Source organism: Cardiocondyla obscurior, linkage group LG13 (assembly GCF_019399895.1).
Source record: "Cardiocondyla obscurior isolate alpha-2009 linkage group LG13, Cobs3.1, whole genome shotgun sequence".
Classification (NCBI taxonomy): Eukaryota; Metazoa; Arthropoda; class Insecta; order Hymenoptera; family Formicidae; genus Cardiocondyla; species Cardiocondyla obscurior.
The window spans coordinates 350,447-369,614 of NC_091876.1; the positions used below are offsets into that span (position 1 = coordinate 350,447).

The following is a 19,168-nucleotide window of genomic DNA, read 5'->3' on the forward strand; positions in this document are numbered from 1 at the left end:
AGTCATAAACGATTGAGAATTCCTGTCAGTTTGTCGCATCGTCGCGCTCGTTAAACGAAGACAGTTTGATATAAATTTGCTGCCAATGTAAATGACATGGGTGAGCTTTAACAAAGGGGAGTGTTCGTGATTGGTTCTCATGGGCGCGCCAGAGAGAACATTCTAACGACCAGAGAGATTACCTATTCACTCATTACTTCTTCTAGACCTCTCAAACCGCCTTGTTATTCAACTCTTGTAGCATCGGAGCTCCTTTATCATGTCGCAAATCCCGCACAAATTATTCGTAGAAAAGCATTATTGATTTTAAAATCTGATAAAAAGCTTTACGTAAAGGTTAATGAAATATGTACGTAATAATTATAAGAAAATATCAATTTTTGTAATCTTTCTCAAATGCTTTGAAATAATTTAACCGGCTTTTTTTATTTCCGGTTATTGCGGTCATTGCAATTACAATTTAGCCATCCTTTGTATTGTTTTAATAGTTTGAGTAAATTTTCATTCTTTTAAGGTAAATCTGAGAACTCAACAAGTTAATAGTTGTGTTGCTTTCACGTAATTATTTTCAATTTTACGAGATCCGCAATAGCGACAATCTCGAGATAGGATCGAAAGTTTTGCGAGTTGGGTGGAAGCATAGTCGGCGTATCTAAGCGTAATTCAATTCTTTCTACCATCATTTTCCATCTTCTCGTCGTCCAAGTAGTCAACCGTAACTCTAGGTTTGCCTCCAGAAATTCTGTCAACTAAGCGAGTTCTTTCGGTCGTTGGAAACAAGAAAGCGGGGTTAATCCTGAGGGAATTGAGCCCACGAGCACTTTCAGAAGTTAAATGCAATTAAACAAATTAAAAGTTCAGCTTCTCCCGTAGCTCCGCGAGGAGCAATACCGCCCTGCCGCTGCATCTTTCTTTCACTCTCACTGAATAAACCAAAATTGAGAGTTGATAAACTTTACAGCCCGCAAAGTGTATTTATCACGAGTTTCATTTATACTATGATAAATGTTTCTTTTATGTCATTATTGATTGATAAAATATCATTAGTAAAATAATAAAATTTAAACACGTTGTAGTAACGTGCGTAATCATATATGTATACGATACATATATGTATATAAATTTTTTAATTGTTTTCTAACTTGTAAATTCTTAAATAATCGCAATTTATTAAAATTACCTCATTTATTATATGTATAATTTTATTATTAAACGTATGATTTAATGAGACCTATATTTATTAAAATAATCTTCACTCTTGGATAAATTTTGTATTTCTTTCCACAATAGTATCATCACTTGACCTTTGACCCTTCCCTAGGGAGGGAAACATTCTGCCGCTATCTCGATGCTTTACGACTTTCATTTCACGCGAAGATCAGGATGAGAATTACATTTAGATCGTAAAGGTACTAGATAAGCTTTCGCGAGCTGACATTTTTAAATTACACGAATTGTTTTGTAAAGCTGATTCTTGAAATATGTCGATATATGTATATTCTTATTATTCAAAATATTGAATTGTTATATGTAAATTTTTATTTCAAACTAATTTTTTTTTTTTTTTAATTCTAAAACTATAAACTAGAATGACTTTCTTGCGTGAATACCCAAAGTTTGCTTGCATATTACAGTTTTACGAATAAATAAAAGAATATTATATTGACTAAAAAATCAAATCAGTTTTTTAATTTAATTTTAAAGCAAACGTCCATCATATGAAGATGGAAGAATAGAGTGTAAAACGAGGTTTAAAGGTCAGAGCGAGTTTAAAGCTCGCGAAACGTCTGCGTCAAACGCTGTTCAGGGGGCGCCTCGTAACAGTTCGGAAAAGCTCTGAAAAGCTCCGAGTGCTGTCGCTGCAATGTCGTGATGGGTGTCTTGTGAACTAAGCGCGTCAGGTTTTCAGTAACCAATCCTTGTCATTCGAGGTAGCCTCTCCGCGAACATGAGTAAAGTTCTTACACCGACATGGTAATCTCATTGCAGGAAAAAAAAAGTGCAAAAAGCGAGAGAACACGGTTACAGATAAGGGAGAAATTGTAAACCATTTATCGTTGACAGAATTATCGATGATGGACTGAAATCTTCTCTTTCTCTTTTGGATTTTTATCTTCTTATACAATGTGTCTCAGGAAAACAAACATTTTTTTTTTTTTTATATATATATATAAAAGGGTTATAATATAATTATTTTATTTATTGCTGCTAAAAGAGAGTAAAGCAATTTAGAATCGCAGCGCTTTTTATAACGTTAAAGACGTAACGATGTCTTCTTTAAGTGTTAGGATTCTCATGATTGATAGTACTGGCGAAAGAACACTAACTTCTGCATTTTCACCGGTTAATGCTCCCAAAAGTAAGAAATATACGAAGTAATGATCTTTTTTGGGCTTCATACAGTGACTATAAAGTTTTCTGTTTATTGGACATGGAACATTTAACTTCATCCTAGTTATATTAATCATTGTCATTTCTATTTTTTCGATAATATGAAGCTAGAATATTAAAAAATGTTATTATACATTTTGGTATATATAATTTTATGTAATTTTATATAATTATGTACGAATAGATATTTTCTATCAAATAATTATAAAGAAGCATCGCGGCTATCGTAATAAAAATATATCATACTATCCTGACAAAGAATATAAGAAATGTAATAATAATTCAAAGAATTTATTAATTTGATAAGTGATAGGTCTTTCTTTAATTAAATGCTCACGTCAGATATGTCTTCTGATTGACACCGATTAATTTAGTTCCAATTAATATGACATTTGTCTTTTGCCATTTTTATCTGATTATTCGATCAGCGGCATACGCCGTCTGCTGCAATGCACGTTTGATATTTCCGATTGATTTAATAAAGAACAAGAAGCTACGGATTATCCGTCAGAAAATTCGATTTTTGAATCGAGAAACTTGTAACTTTTGTGGTTGCAAGAAATCTCTAACTCTTTACTTTGAAGACATGCACTTCGACTATTGCTTTCAAAGTAATCAGACCGATTCCTATCGATTTTCGATTAGCACTATATCAATGCGAAGGGTAATTTTTCACCATTGACGTTAAAATGAACATGCAATGATTAAACTTGAAAAATCATTTATTTTTATGCGTATAATACACATTAATATATTCTTTTAGTAACCGTAAAGTTATGCAGGATTTAGAAGATTGTGTTAAATTAAACTTTTGTATATTTCAGGTAATTTTTGACTAATGACTTATATGATAAATGCATTCTACTTAAAGTGATATAAATTTTTGCAAATGCTCAATATTCGTGATTTTTTTTTTTTTTTTTTTTTTTTTTGTATATCCTATCTGTTGATTTACATGCATCGTTTGCATATATTAGTAAGATTTTTACGATATATGGAACGCTCGCAATTACGAAAAAATATTTGAAAAGTTTCTAGTATTTTACATAAAAGTAACATATCTTTGTATATAAATTTATGTATAATTAAATTATCAGTCACTTAATTAAAATATTTAAAATAAATTGTGTAGTAAAATATAGATTTAATATAAATTAGAAAACATTTTTTTTTTTTTTTTTTTTTTTTTTGAGATAAAATAAAATATTATTTTTAATATTTGTAGTATTGAGTTCGAATTATTAGGTAATTTTTTTCAAAGCATATTTTGCAATATGTCACTGCATTTGCTTCAAGTATAGTTTTTAATATTTTGAAAAAAAAATGTATGTATTATTGTATTAAAAATAAAATTTACATTTTTAAGTAAAATTCTTTTGCTAGGCAAAGGTTATCAGTCAAATCATGAATCATCGGTCTATCTATGAGCTCTTATATCGTTGAAAAGCAGAATCGCGTCTAGTCGATTTTATGTAAAAGATGGATCACGCGTTTATGCGCATTTTGCGCATAAAACGCCTCACAAGTTTAACATTTTCTTTGCTCGTCACACATTTTGTTGAAAAAATTTTTTTATTAATACACATTTAATTAACTTTTTCTCGTTGTTGTTACCATTTTAATATACTTTTATTTCTAAAAAGGTGTTATAACGATTATTTCAAATGCTGTAATATGAAATTAATTATCCTATGTTCAGTGTGTTTAGCATAAAAGGATAAAACTGTTTAATATAGCTGCTTGGTAAATGTGCGTTAATATTAAACTGCATTATAGCAAACAGGATAATTTATTATTTGCAAGGATATGACATAATTCCTTATTGTCTTATGCTTTAATATTATACAGAGAGACTAAACTTACTAATTGACATGCTTCAGCAATGATATTATTATTTCTAATTATGACGATGATCCTAGAAATAAAATAATAACTAAAAATGTACAGAATTTATTGAAATAAAAGTTTGCGAGTTTAAAAATAACGGATGAATAATTTATATTTATTATTAAACTGCGGTACTTTGATTATCACTTAAACTGACGTAAAAGAAAAAACTTTTCTGTATGTTTTTAATTATTATTTATTTATAGCTTTACAAAATTGATAAAAGTTACCTTCTATTTCTGCGAAATAAGGAGTAATAGTTGGATTCATAGCTTTACAAAATTAATAAGAGTTGCTTTCTATTTCTACAAAAAGGAACAATGATGGTTAGGCTCTGGTTTATTAATAATTAATAAATGGATTTGATTTGGTTGTATCGTATCAGGTATGAAGGGATCGAAAGCCATTATAAGAAGAAGAATGATTAGATTTCGTATAAAAAATATATTAATAATTTCTTTATTAGGAAAGGATATTTTCTCAAACAGATATTTTTGATAATTCTTATGTTTTAACTTTATTTTAAAAAAATGATATACGTATGAGATAACAAACCTTTGGTTTTTTCAAATTCATACATCGATTGATAAGTGACAACGAAGAAATGCGATGCATCGGAAATCGCGTTGCACCCCGTGATATCGCGACGCGTAACCGTGCAAATTGCTATTTTTTATGTGGTTCCCCTACTACGATTCTTCTTTGTTTATCGGTTTTCCTGCGAGGGAGGTGTTTGTCGAGGAGAATCAGGAGAGGGTGACGAAGACCGGAGCTTGCGCGATGCTAGGGGTGCAAGTCGTTGCGACGGTGAGCTTGAGGCTGATTCCGCTAGTCGGCGCTAAGCCAGGCCACGCGAAGCGCGTTGTGCTTGCGGAGCTTTTACGGGGAAGGACCTGCCAGGCCGGCGGTACGAGACGGTACCTCTCGTGCGCATGGGAGAAAAGTGGGCCGATGGTACCGCGACAACGCTTTATTCTCCAGTGAAACGACGGCTCGCGCCGAACGCGAGCGACAGGAACCCCGGAGTTTTTAGAAGATGCGGTACCTCAAGAGAAAGTCACGCTGCCTCCTCGTGAAAAACCCTGTCAAATCGCATCCGTGACAGCAAACGTCACTCGAAACAAATCGTTTGCTTTCAGCTATCAGCGATACGAGAAACGATTTCCCTGTTACTTAATAGGACCAAACCACTTCCCCGAGAACCTTCAAAGTCTTTAATTTTAAAGTAAAACCGAGTGAAATTTCCAAGAAGCTGCCACGGTGAAACTCCGTAAAGAAAGGACCAACAAATGTTGTAGATCTTCGAAAGTAAAACTTTGGAAACAGGACCAATGTTTTCCAGAAATATCTCAAATAATTGCTTACGAAAGAAGAACGCCTTATTGCAAGCCATTATGCCGAATGTTAGCTCATGGGCGGGATGCGAAACCGTTTTTGAGAATGCCCTTCGAAACTATACGAGACAACAGTAAGCTGGCGGTGGCATCGGAAAGAAGACGCGCTGGAACATTGAAAGATTTCCGATGTTTTTTCAAATTGAATCCACGAGGAAAACTGAACGAGAGAGAGAGAGAGAAAACGAGAGAGAGGAAGAGAGAGATTTTCGACGTCTTCAAGTTTCAACTCGGAAAACTTTGGAAAACGACATTTGTCTGCAGTGCGATTATAGCGAGCTGTGGTAACACCAGTGAACCTGTAACCCCGCAAAAATCTTCAACGATGTGTCGTAGCATCGTTAATTGATGCGTTTTCTGGAGTCGGTCTCATCTTGACGTCAATCGTTATGATTATTATTTTCATCGCCCTCCAAACTAATCAACTTTTTTCGACCCTCTTACTATAATCGCTCGTGGGAGTGAACGTGGTGAAAGTTTTGGTTTTCTAGGGACCACACGTTATAGAACATATCTTTGTTCATTTGACTTTTGCCAGATATACATTGTATATATATATATATATATTTTTTTTTTCTTTCAATGCAAAAATGATGCCCCAGTGAAACTTGCGAAGAAAATGTTATTTTCAGATAGTAAGAGAAACTCTTTTTTTTAAGAAAGAAAGAAAAGATTTTTTTAAAGGGACAAGATTAGTATCACAGAGACAAGAAAGAAGTAGATTACAATTGCGACGTCCAAAGAGTTTACTTAGTGTATTCGATTAAGGGAGCAATATCAGCAAACGACGAAAAAGAAAAGAAAAAACGTAAGGGTATAAGGGAGGGAAATATGACGACATGGTGCGACGAGTAAACAAGCGGGCGCACCTTCTTTCTAATTACGAGATACTTAACGAGCACGCTGGTTGGCGGGTCCAAAAATTGTAGAGTATTTTTAATACGCGCACATACAACGTGCAGGCATGCATGTACGTACGATACGCACAGTTACGCACGTATGGCGTGTCGTCCAGGGTGATGGATAACATTTAAGTGCAGCATAGGATGTAATTCACATTAAGCGTTTTAACGAAAGAATTTTGAAACGGTGGTCCAATTAGACGGCGAAGTAACGAAATACGTGGTCCAAGTTTTAGCGGGTTAGTCGTAATTTTCTGCTGTCTCTCTTTTTCTCTTTTTTTTTTTTATACAGTGCGATCATTGTGATGATTTACGCCGCGGTGTATTTTTTGCGGGTAATATCTTGGTGGATCGCGTACACCGGCGGAAAGGGTGGTGAACGCAGAGGGGTGGTGGAAGTACTCTACGTGTATCGTGCAGGTACCGAACGCGGTTAGGCGCGCCCGTGTTCCAGAAGTTTCTTTCTGGTTCGTTAACCCTTGCCACGAGCGATCGTGCGTGCTACGAGACTGTAACTACGTCGCTCTGCTGCGAGAGGTACATACGTCGCTACGACCGCGATTGGAACACTCGAACTCCCGCCTAGTCCGATAGTTGTCGTAATTCCAAGGACATATAACAAATCATTACTTTCGTCACTTTGGTAGAAGAAATTACCGGGCCAATAACAAAATATCGAACGGAAGGTGAGAGATAATCGCGCTCGAACAAGGAGATACCTGTGACTAACGATTTCGAACGCCTGACTATATGAGCTCCAGTTTTGATATAGTGAAAAGATGGAGAACGTTCGTGGTGGCACTATGGAATAACGCGACTGAGCGGATTCGAAATGTCTCAGCGAGCAAAACGTTAACAATGACGTCTTCTAGCAGATACAGTAGCTACAACTGCCTCACCAGTTGGGATAGCTATGATCGAATTCCAAGGTACTGGCCGTTCTCGTTAATCCTTAACAATACATCGTGCTTCATAAACGTTACAAGTTTTTTAAAATTTTTTATTTTTTTTTTTATTTTAATACTTTCGTCATTTTAAATCACGCATCATAGAGCAGTTAAAAATTTTTATTGAAGAATAAATAATATCTGGGTTTGATGTTAATTATTTAAATCGAACCGTGATTCTTGTTATATATCGCCAAGTGTAAGCGACAATTGTAACAATTTATTAATCTTTTGAATATTACATAATTGTAATTAAAATACAAAAATTACACTATTAATCATGTATCACGATTAATCTTACTTCTGCAATCACCATATATCATCTGTACGTACATATTCACCTACATATTAATTTTTTAATTTATATTTTGCTTGTATAATCAGTAATATATTTAATAATGAATTACAATTGTTTCTTAAATGGTCGCTTCCTTATGAGCATTGATTTGTCGTTACGCGATATGCCACAAATTCTTCTGTACTTCGCATAGCTTTCATTTTTCATCCCTGCACAGTTTTTACCGCTCGTGTCAAACGTATTAATTGCACAATGAACTTTTACTATCCTGTAAGCTAAGATTGATTTCGAGGTGTCCCAGTTAACAAGCGATGTGTTAGGACACACAAGTAAATATTTGCTCCGCAATCTCGATCCTGACTTCGTATATTCGTCTAACTACGAATCCGTTGTTCGTATAACCAATATCATTCGAATGTGTTTGAAGGATAAAATGAATAAATGTTTCAAGTATCGAGATTGTTAAAAAAAAAGGGAAGATATAATTTTTATATTTCTTAAAATTTTTATAATTTAGCGCTATCTTTTTTTTTTCTTCCAACGCGTGGCATTAGAAGAAAAAAATATTACATACTAAATTGCACGAATAGCGTCTCCGCGAACACATCCATAATATCTACGGTTTACATTAATTTTCTATTTACGAGCGATAGAAGTAATAATCCTCTTCGATGGTAAATGAATTTGCTGATCATTAAAACACAATAAACGACAACGGCTCGTTCGCATTTTACGGAATATTAAACGTTATTGTATCTCGTTACAAATATGATCGCGAGTATCAATAACGTGAGGCGTTATAGCACTCTTTCAACGTGAACAAGGTATTATCGGTCAGCCCGAATGCCGATACGCGAAATAGATATTGCGTATACCACGAATATATAATTGTAAGTGCAATTAAGTACGAGTAGCAGTTAAATGTAATTTGTTTTAATCGGTAAAGACATATCTTAAATTAAAACTACTAAAACTGTCAAGGAATGAAACGAATAATTCTTTTAACCCGGTATTAAAGTAATATTATCTTTTTACCTATTATCAAACTTTTATTTGGGAAATGACAGTTCTCTATTACGAAAAACGATTTGACTTTGCTTTCATCTCTATGCCCGGCATTCGTTTTATTCGGCGAGAAACTTAATTTGACACTGGCGAAATTGGCGACTAATTGAAGATTCGTGCGCCATTTTATGCTCGGATTTACGAGTGAGAAATAACGTAATAGACTGGGTGAATTCTTTCATCTATCACCATTGATTCTCCACTTATTCCTTAACTTTATTTTAGTTGCGTAACGAACAATCGTGCAATCTATTGATTTCTACCATTCTTACCATTCAATCTTCCTTAGGATGAGTTCTATTGGCGCAATAAATGTTTGTCTCTCTTTTTCTTTACGCTTCAGGGATTGGCACGGGGAATGAATTGGCGAGGGCGATATTTGTCAGGGTCAGAATTTAATATTACTAATTACGGCTTTTAATTTTTCTGAAAAAGTGTTTTATAACGAAATTAACGATTTTTAAAATAATAAAATGTTTGGGTACAATAAGATAGGTAGATAAAATACGTATTTATTTTCTCTAAGTAAGAAGCATAGCGTAATAATATTATTACGTCGTTATGGTGTCGAAGCGCTCTTCGATACAATTGCAGTTTTCTCAGAAAATTATAGAGATGGATCGTAGGCTATTGATAATAGGATCACATTGCACTTAATCAATTTATTAAATAATGCATCGTGTTCCTTTCCTATCGTAGTTTTCTGTGTGATGAGCTTTCGTAGCAGGGCCTTTTCCGAAAATTATATTTATATGGTGGAGAGATACTCTGAGTGCATTCACGTAACACACACGTGTACATATTAAATACATTTAGACTCTCACGGTCGTTGCATTCTATTCTTGCAAAGTGCTTTTACGAAGTAGTATAGGGCACACGATATGGCGACATTAGATTTTTCAGTAGTTATTTTTATTAAAAAAGAATTTTTAATGCAATTTGAAAAAGTAAAGTGTCTTCATTGAATTAATTCGTAAGTTTCGCTTTTAATTGCTGCGCTTGAAGCTACAACCTTAGAAGCTTTAATTATCGTCATAAATTCAAAAACAAAAATATACATATATGCAAGGACAAAAATATATATGTATACGGATTTGCATTTTAAAAAGTTTAACAGACGTTTTAGTTTTGTACGCTTTGACTTGATTTTTAATTTAAATTAGACATAAAAATATCGGATTTATCTTTTTTTTTAATTTAATTTTTTTCTTTTTTTATAAGAGGGTTATATTTACGTACGTATAGACACATGTATGTGTATCCTGTACGTGATAAAACGTTAAAACTGCGATGCAACATTTGAGTAATACAATTCCGATAAGTGTAATACTCACCTGCGATTAGGTACGAATTCACGCTGACGTAAAGCTGACAGGAGGTTCTCATAGCGAGATACCGGTGGACCGTGCGGGGTAATCGAAATGCCTTGTTCTCGCAAACAGTCATTGCCACCGTCATCTCGCAGGAAATCCGACGTGCCCCGTCAGGACCCCGCTTCTTGTCCTGTTAATGAAACATGGCCGAGTGGCAGAGGCTGTCGAGCTGGGTACTGCCGAACCCGGACGGCAAATTGATCGTAAAAGCGACGGCCGGCACTTCTCGAGCGACGAACTGGCAATTAATTCCTGCCACATTTACACGTCGCGAACACACAAGGGTCTCCCCGGACGCGATCTTAACCCAATATTAGAGCACAGCGTCCCAGAACTGTCTCATTTTCTCTCGTATGAAATGCTAATCAATCGCGAAGAGCTCGTAACGCAAATAATACTCCACTAAAATGAGTGTGCGCCGCACAATTATTTTCATTATTAATATAAATCTGTAATAAAGAATTATTATTAATGAACGCGAGATAAGTTTGGTTAAGCTTTAATAAATTTTATTATCAAAAGATTCCCAAGTAATTTTAAATCGAGGAACTAAATGCTATAAAATGTAAAATTACATTTGTTTATTTTATAATTGAATTAAATGGAAGGTGTGAACATAATAAACCTTTCAATCATTTCATTAATATCTCTCTTTTAAAATCTAAAATAGATTATGATAGATACGGTGTATTATCCATTACTCTTGAATATGCGATAAAGTTATTTGTCATTGCGACAGGTTTTAGCTTATGTATCTTTGAACAATGGCAAATTACATAAATCAGTCGCGTGTCGATCATTATGTCGTTCGATATTTCGTATCAGTTACCGGTGTACTGTACTATAATATAATGAACCACTTGTAGATATAATAAGTACAGAGAATAGAAACCCGCGAATATCATTACCGCCAGGGTAAAATAAAATATTTTTAATGAAATTTGTGAATAAAGTTTGAAAGTTTGAGTGGAATATCTGATTTCAATTTGTATGACAAGTTTATTTAAATTATTATATACGTATATTCCAATCATTGCGTATACAAAAGAAATTTAACAGCAACTTGAATTTATGAATTATTTTTATCAACTTTCAGTAAATTTAAAGCAGGGCAAGTAATTGTGATAAAGTAACACAGTAATATTGTCTCTCAAAATTAAGTTTGTTCGATTAAAACATATTTTTCTACTCTTTATAAGCTTTTTAAATATACATATATTTCACTACATAAGTTTTATTAAGATTAAACAGCATTGGACATCAAAAGCTGAAAATTTTTCTCTCTTAAAACACTCTTTTCATAGTATTTTTGTATGACTAACTTGTAAAAGGTTTACCAAGCTGGAAATTGAATTAATTAATAAATGCCTAATTAAATCTACCGAGTACGCGATTTCAATATTTGAATATTTATAGATGTTTTTTTTTAAATAAATTTAATAAAAAGAGACATGTTACAAAAGGAAAATCAAATAAAAGATTTTTTTTCATATCTTGTTCAGTGATATTTTAATTCGCAGAAAGAGTGGACGTATCAATAGTAATGGGATAAGCGAGCGTAGAGTCAATCTGATCCGTATCGAAGAGTTTGTTTCTAGCAGCATTAACTGCAAAATATATCGAACAATGTAAATTTACTTTGACAAGATTTTGCATTTTATATATTACTTATTATAGCACAATATTATGATAGTTTCAACTATTTTCTGCTTTTATGGCAAAGTGAGCAACTTCGCAGGAAAACATCGTTTTCTTTGAAAACTTGTTAGAACACCGTCGTAGCAAAACGCTCTTGGCGCTTTGGTGAGCGTGATGAAATTTTACCTCTATGCTCTTTCACCTTTCCTTATCGCCGATAACTCCTCGAATAAACGAAATCGCAGGAATATAAACATATTTTCTTTTTTTTTTTTTTTCTCTCTTTTTTTATTACAAAATTGAAAATTATTTTTAAAGTAAAATAAATTAATAGCAGTATGATGATTAAAGTAAGACATAAGTTTTTGTAAAAGATTTGTAAGAATCATTTTAAAAATTTATTGGCACGTATAAAATTCTTTGTGCAAAACTAGGGCATATAATAGCATGCAGTTGAAAGGGATTACAATGAGCGAATCTAGTTCTAAGAAATAAAGAAATAGCGCGAAAACTTGACAATGAAAATCTCGACAACTCCTCGAATATGACGCGCATGTATACGTGTGTGTGTACTGCATCGTATATCGCAAAGAAAAAGGAAAGAGGTGGACATCCGCCGAGTGGTCATTATACAGTTTCCTCATTGTGCACGAAAGCCGTTCCGAGCTGTCGCGAAAGTCTAATCGAAAACTTTTGTACTCCTTGGTGCTCTCCCAGGTCTTCAGTTATATTTCGCTTTTCCTCCGCGTGTCCTCCCTCTGTCTTTCCCAAACGGATCTCAAGAGGGTTATAGGGCTTGATAGCGATGCTCGAGATAAAAGAAAAGAAGGAAGACGTGACGCGATACGGTAAAAAAGTCACCGGAGAGAAAACTAGCGGTAACTCGCATAGCGACATCGAATCGAATCATAGCACCTATGGGAAATAGGTTTTGGCGGATCATACACTCGGACCTGTCTGGTCAGATAATACTCGAACCACTGCAACTACTGCAGACAATTGACAGAACCACTTTCCCGTTCTCTGAAACTTTGTTGATAATTAATTACACTGAGTATTTTCATAGTTTCACATATAATTACGTCATTTGACTTTACACATACGACGTTAAAAAATAAAAGCTGACTATATTTTTTTATATAAAATAAACTTTTTTTTTTTTAATGCAAATGCGTAAAAATCAAATTTGCTCGAGATACGCGAGTCATTTTTCGTTTTATCCGCCCTTACACAGCTGATGGAATGCACGAGAAACGAGAATCCTGATGGGTTTATGAGCGATTGAACAATCTTTTGACGTAACCGCGGGGCTGGAAGTTTCTTCTTTCAGCTCTAAGTGTACGTGTGACGTGTGACGTCTAAATCCCTCCGCTCAATTACGGAGACCACCTCGGCTCGTCTGTTTTTCCCTCGTCGAAGTCTCGGCTACCCACGTCCTGGAATCCTTGCAACATGGCGCGAAAGGAGACATTGCAAAAGTCGATTTGTCACATGCCGTGAACGGAATGAACGATTACATTACACATATAGTTAATACGTACGAGAACTCAGCTGTGAATTCGTGTATCAGTTTGCTACAAAAAAAAAAAATTTTATAATTTTTTTTCTCGAAGAGAAAAAAAATGAACGCGAAGTAATTATTATAGTTTCCGGACCTTTTTAATGATTTATTTAACCTAAATAAAATTTAAATCGCTTTACTTTATAGTAGAACAAGGTTGATAGTGCTCATCTTCTTTTAATGACTGGAAAGCTCTTTGATATTTTACAGAGGCAACTTTCTTCCGTTATCGAAATTCTCCTATATACACACAATTAGCTTGCAACTAATTTAACATTCGTGTATCATGACCAACATGTCAACTCAAGGGCACTCCCTCGACGTGTCCTATAATACAAATCATATTATCTTAATTACTGCGCCGTGCGTCGTAATGCCGCTAACGTCGTCCTCTCTTAGGCCCCTAAATAATTTATAAACACGCGTTATCAAGAGAGTTAAAAACAGGAAGAAAGATAACCATCTAATACTAAGCAATTTCATGAATATGTGACATTTTCGAAAAACGTATGACGTTATACAAATAAGTCAGAGAGATTCCTTTTCGTTATTCCGCCACGATGCTTAAAAAAGAAAAAAAGATAATTAAAAGTTCTGACTTTGAAAGCGCGCGTACATACAAAAATACGAGACAAGGAGATAAAATTTTTCGTCCTGTTTAATATGTCTTAAATTAACGAAATGTTGTTTAATTTATTTAAAATATTAAAAATGGAATCTGCTAATATTCAAAATGTCGTTAAAATTTAATGCTTAAATTAAATTAAGTATTTTGAGAATCAATACTTTTGGAACAAACCTTTCCATTTTTAAACAAATTATTTTAAAAATTATATTTTAACAGATAACATTGCGTTAAATGCTTCGATATTTTTTTTTTTCAGAATAGTTTCAACAATAAGCGTTTTTATACGTAAAGTTTCTTTAGGGTAAAGTATCTTCTTAGGATTTACTTTTTAGCGATCTCTCGGTGCGCGGCGGTTTGTTCGTCTACTGATAATTAATTATATCGAGTCTGCAATGCCGGCGGGAATTAGTAGAGTTCAATCACTCGCGAAACTCGCAGTCTATAAGTAAGTGCATTCTGTCCATTACTTAATTACTGTTTTCTTGTCAAGTGATTAATTATTATAGTGGCTAATTAGAAACTCTCGTCCTGGCAAGTAACTTTAATTCGTTTGATTAAATTCGTGATTGGCTCAAAGGAATATTTACGCGATGAAATTTTATTCGACGACCAGTGGTTTTTACGCGCGATACCACAATAAAAGAATACACCGCCGGGCTTTTCGAAATGAATATTGCAAAGCAGGCACGGTTTTATTTCAAGCACGCTTATTTTCGCTTTTACCCAGTTTCAGCTAAGACGTACATGTATATTTTCACGAACGAGAAATGCTCTTCTTGCATATCGGATGGCACCATTTTGGTATCTTGCAATCCGCACGATTCACGTAGAAACGATCTCTTATCACAACAACGAGATCTAATCAGAAAAAGGACAGAAAAGTACTTTTTTTTTTTTTTTTTTTTTTTTTTAAATGCGCTATGTTATATGTCAATTATTTTATGTATGTTAACAAACTATTATTAATATTATATTTCTAATGCGTTTAGTAGAAGCATAGTACAATTTAATTCAAGTCACATATAAAACATGGTTTATCCATGGATCAATAAATATTTATTTTAAACCATTTTTCTTCCGCGACACACGCGTCTGAGTGATAAATAGTCGAGCTCTATATGGAAAATGCCAAATAATGTATATATAGGGATTAGTTACAATCCCCAACCTTAAAAGATTCTCTTTTTGAAGTTGATACGATCATTACGTGCATCCTTGGCTTTCTAGTAAATCCTGGAATATTCGGTACTCTTTTCTTTTCTCATCATTTTTATAAAACAAAAAATTAAAATCTATTTGCGAAAATAGTAGAAATACTTCAGAACGGAAAAATAACTGTGCAACGAGAAAATGTGTTAAGAATTGAAGTATAAGCAAAGATAAAGATTTTCTTAGTTTGCGACTGGTACACGTAGGGTAGCGTCTAGGCAGCTTCTGGAATCTAGCACAGCTCATCGCGTATACGTAAACTATTGTAAAACTAAAGTGCACTTAGTTTCATATAGTTTCCAGTTTTAAAGAATGCATATACGAGTTAAGGCTGCGCTCACGTACATGAAAATCCGTTACGACATATTACGGTAATAAAGCGGTCAATGGAGTGCAAGGTTGCCGATAGGTATTTTTACATAGCGATCGACGTCGCAGTTCTATTTGCGGTAGCGGGAAGGCTGCTAGTTATATTATTATAAACGAATGAGGTATAGATCGGCAATATTTTGGCTAGAAAATGCTGAATTCTAACGTCCCACTAAAAGAAAGTAGTGTTTCCACGAGTATCTGATGCGAGAAACCGTACGTGACACGTCCATTATGTAATTTCGGAGAGTGGAGGTGTTTTATTAATTCCTTTTATTCTTCCTATTATTTAATCACGCGAACGAGAAAAGTTGAGGTGAACTTGTCGTCGGTACGCATCGATAAATATCAAGCGATAATATTGTAGGAAAGTCAAAGTTCAGAATTCTCTTCATAGGAAGCAGGTATTTACGGCATTAAATTATCCGGTAAGCTTTGAATTTATTACTTAACATTGTCATTCTTGCGTGGGCGCCCGTATTCGAACACGTCTTGGATGCGGCGAGCTCGAAACGATGAGAAATGGATACTTGTCTTTATAAATTGCTCGATGCGATTGTCTGATATCACAGTTATGGTATTCATTTTCAAATGGGTGAAATAATTCACTTATCGAAGAATTGTTTTAAATAGAAATTGATAGAGCGTTTTGAAACAAATCTACTCAACCTCTTAAAATATATGAAAAAGAAGATTTTACTTAAACTTTGTTTTTTTTTTTTTTAACTTTTAAAAACTTAAGTCATTATCTTTTAATAAATTGTTTAAACAATTTTTAACTAGCGTTTTAAAACATCATCAACTAACGTTTCTATTGCTTATAAATTTAACCATGAAATACATATCTTGCATTATAATATAATAATATTTTATATAAAGAATTATATGAGTCTTAATAGAATATAGCAACTTTGCACATCGATTGAATATAATGATGATTTAATTAAGAGGCAAAAGACTGGAATTGCCTGTGTGCCTCTTGTTTATCAAAGGTTTAATTAATTAATAATTATAGTTTACTTCACGCCAAATATTTTATCGAGACATACGAAATAAAAGCTAATAATAATTCAAAGGTAATTAATAAAAACACATTATTGAAACTCAGTACTAGTAATATTAATATATGTCATTGCGACTTGCCCAACAAGAGTAAATAATAAATTGATGTTCACTATACTATGACGTACCGCAGGTATATTTGACGAGAAATAAAAAGTTCATAAAATTTCACGCAACTTTCTGAAACTCATTACTGCGAATTGACCTTCTAGTGGTGACCCAGTCCAAGCAGTTATAGACATTCGTTTCATTATAATGATAATATTCTGCTTCGGTTGAGCCAGTCATTGTTTTCTTTGATCGTGCGCGAAAATTGCTTTGTTCTCAACACATATTAATTTATAATTCACTGGACAAATAGAGATTAAATTTAACTGAGCCAAATTGTTTAATGAATCACTTTTTCTTATTGATATTTCTGATTGAATATACTCGCAGAAAATTATTTAATGATAATTCAGACAATTCACATCCAGGTGCAACGTGATTTTAATTGCACATGTAAAACCCTTTCTTGTTTAGTGTACTTTGCATTTAATTGCAGTTTTAATAAAATTAACAAATAATTTAATACACGTATGATGTGTGAAAATTAAGTACAAAGTTTATTACCGCGAGAATTTATTCTGACGCATAAAAATTTATTAATGGCACGCAAAAATAAAGGAACAGTTTTGAAACTCTTCGTAATTTCCCCTCGATCCCTTCGACGAGATGAGTTTCATTGGTTTTACTGTGTATCCGCGGTGAGAAGTCTGATGCGGCTCGCAAATGTCAACCCCGCGATTCCCTGAACGCAATTTCAATTGGAAATCGCTGACGATCTCTGCGAACCACATCCTCATGCGATGTAATTAGAAACGGCGTCGTAATGAAGCTGTCAATTATCTCCCAACGATGCACTAGGTCGTTTCCATTCTCGACTTGTCGCTGTGTCAAAACGACGATCACAAATGACGATTAATTGAGGGTTATTAAGTCTGTGATTTATAAGCTTTTTACAGTTTAAAAAACTATCTTTCAATGACCTGGGGTTTTCTTTTCTTTTATAAAAATAACAATACAATTTAAATGACTAATATTTGTAATATTATAATTTTTTTACGATATTAAAAAGTTTCTTATCTTATTAAAATAGAAACTTTTAGTAATTTGTGCTCTATAAATCTGACACGTACAGATTTCGTAGATTCAATTTGCACATGGATTAATTTCAAATTAGATTCTTATTTCAATTGGTGCTTTAAAATACACGGTTAGAGAATTTTGATCCGACTGCGAACTGAACAAGACTAATCTGTAGAAATTAAGGATTTAATCGCATCAAGCGTTTTTTTGGCTCAAGGATCCTCGAAATAGAAACGCATCGGACTACGTATTTAGGCAATGACATTCGTACACATTGTTACAGGCCACTAAACGTGCTTTTTCCGTGCACACAGCCGATCGCGTTAAATTATCGCACATCGCGGAGACTGCGGCGATATTTGTGTGTAAAACTCGAGTGATATCGATACATTTTGCTTTGTGCCGTTCGTAGAATCGATTGCCGCTCCACATGGAAGCTTGAAGGATTTACATTCCAATTGAATCATTCAAACTCGACAATTTTTCACTATCGCATCGCTTTACACAATGTTTCGTGAAATTCCGGAACTGGCGCCGCATACATTGATACACGTCACTTTTCATTCGATCTTTTAAACTCTATGATTGTCAGACACACTTTAACATGATATTTTTTCACGTCAATAACGTCGAATAATTTTCCTTCGAATTTTCTTTCGAATTCAATATCAAAAGCAAAAACTTTTCTTTGTACGTTGACATTATAATTTCGTTACGATAACTTAGGAAGGTTACTCAAAAGCCATATAAATAAATTTTAACACCATATTCCAGTCTATATTTTTATTAGTAATTATCAAAAACAAGATATTGCGAATCGCAATGTAGACAGTTTGTTTGTTAGCGTTGATAAAACTTTGTCAAGTTATTCTTTCACGAGAATGCATAAAACTAATCGCTGCCTCGTCCGTCTTAATCGGCATCGTTTCTTCCATTAGCTTTCCGCGTTCACCGAGGACGAAGTAGCCTAGGTCAGGCATTCGTGACGTTATGTGGGTCAAAGAACCAGTTCAACAACTGGGAACGATAGCATACGACAGACCGCCTGTCGACGCCGGCCCGGTGACGTCACGCGACGCTATTCTCGGTGCAACGCCGACGCATTTACCGCGGCTAAAAATAAGGACTGCAGTGGTGTACCGCCAAGAGCACAAGATGACAGTTAGCTTGCTCGTTTCGTTGTACCGCTAACAATAACCCTGCAACGATTGTTGCACGTCCTGTCAATTTATTTCCTTAAGTGAACTGATATCGGCGCACAAATCAATTTATTTTATGTTAAATTCTCAAACGGCGCATGTAACAATTTAGTCGTG

At 34.1% G+C, this 19,168-nt stretch overlaps 1 protein-coding gene across 2 annotated transcripts in view; it reads left to right on the forward strand.

The window, feature by feature from the left end:
- Slo2 (slowpoke 2) overlaps positions 1–19,168 on the forward strand; it is a 72,317-nt gene that overhangs the window by 22,836 nt on the left and 30,313 nt on the right. The window lies entirely within an intron of this gene.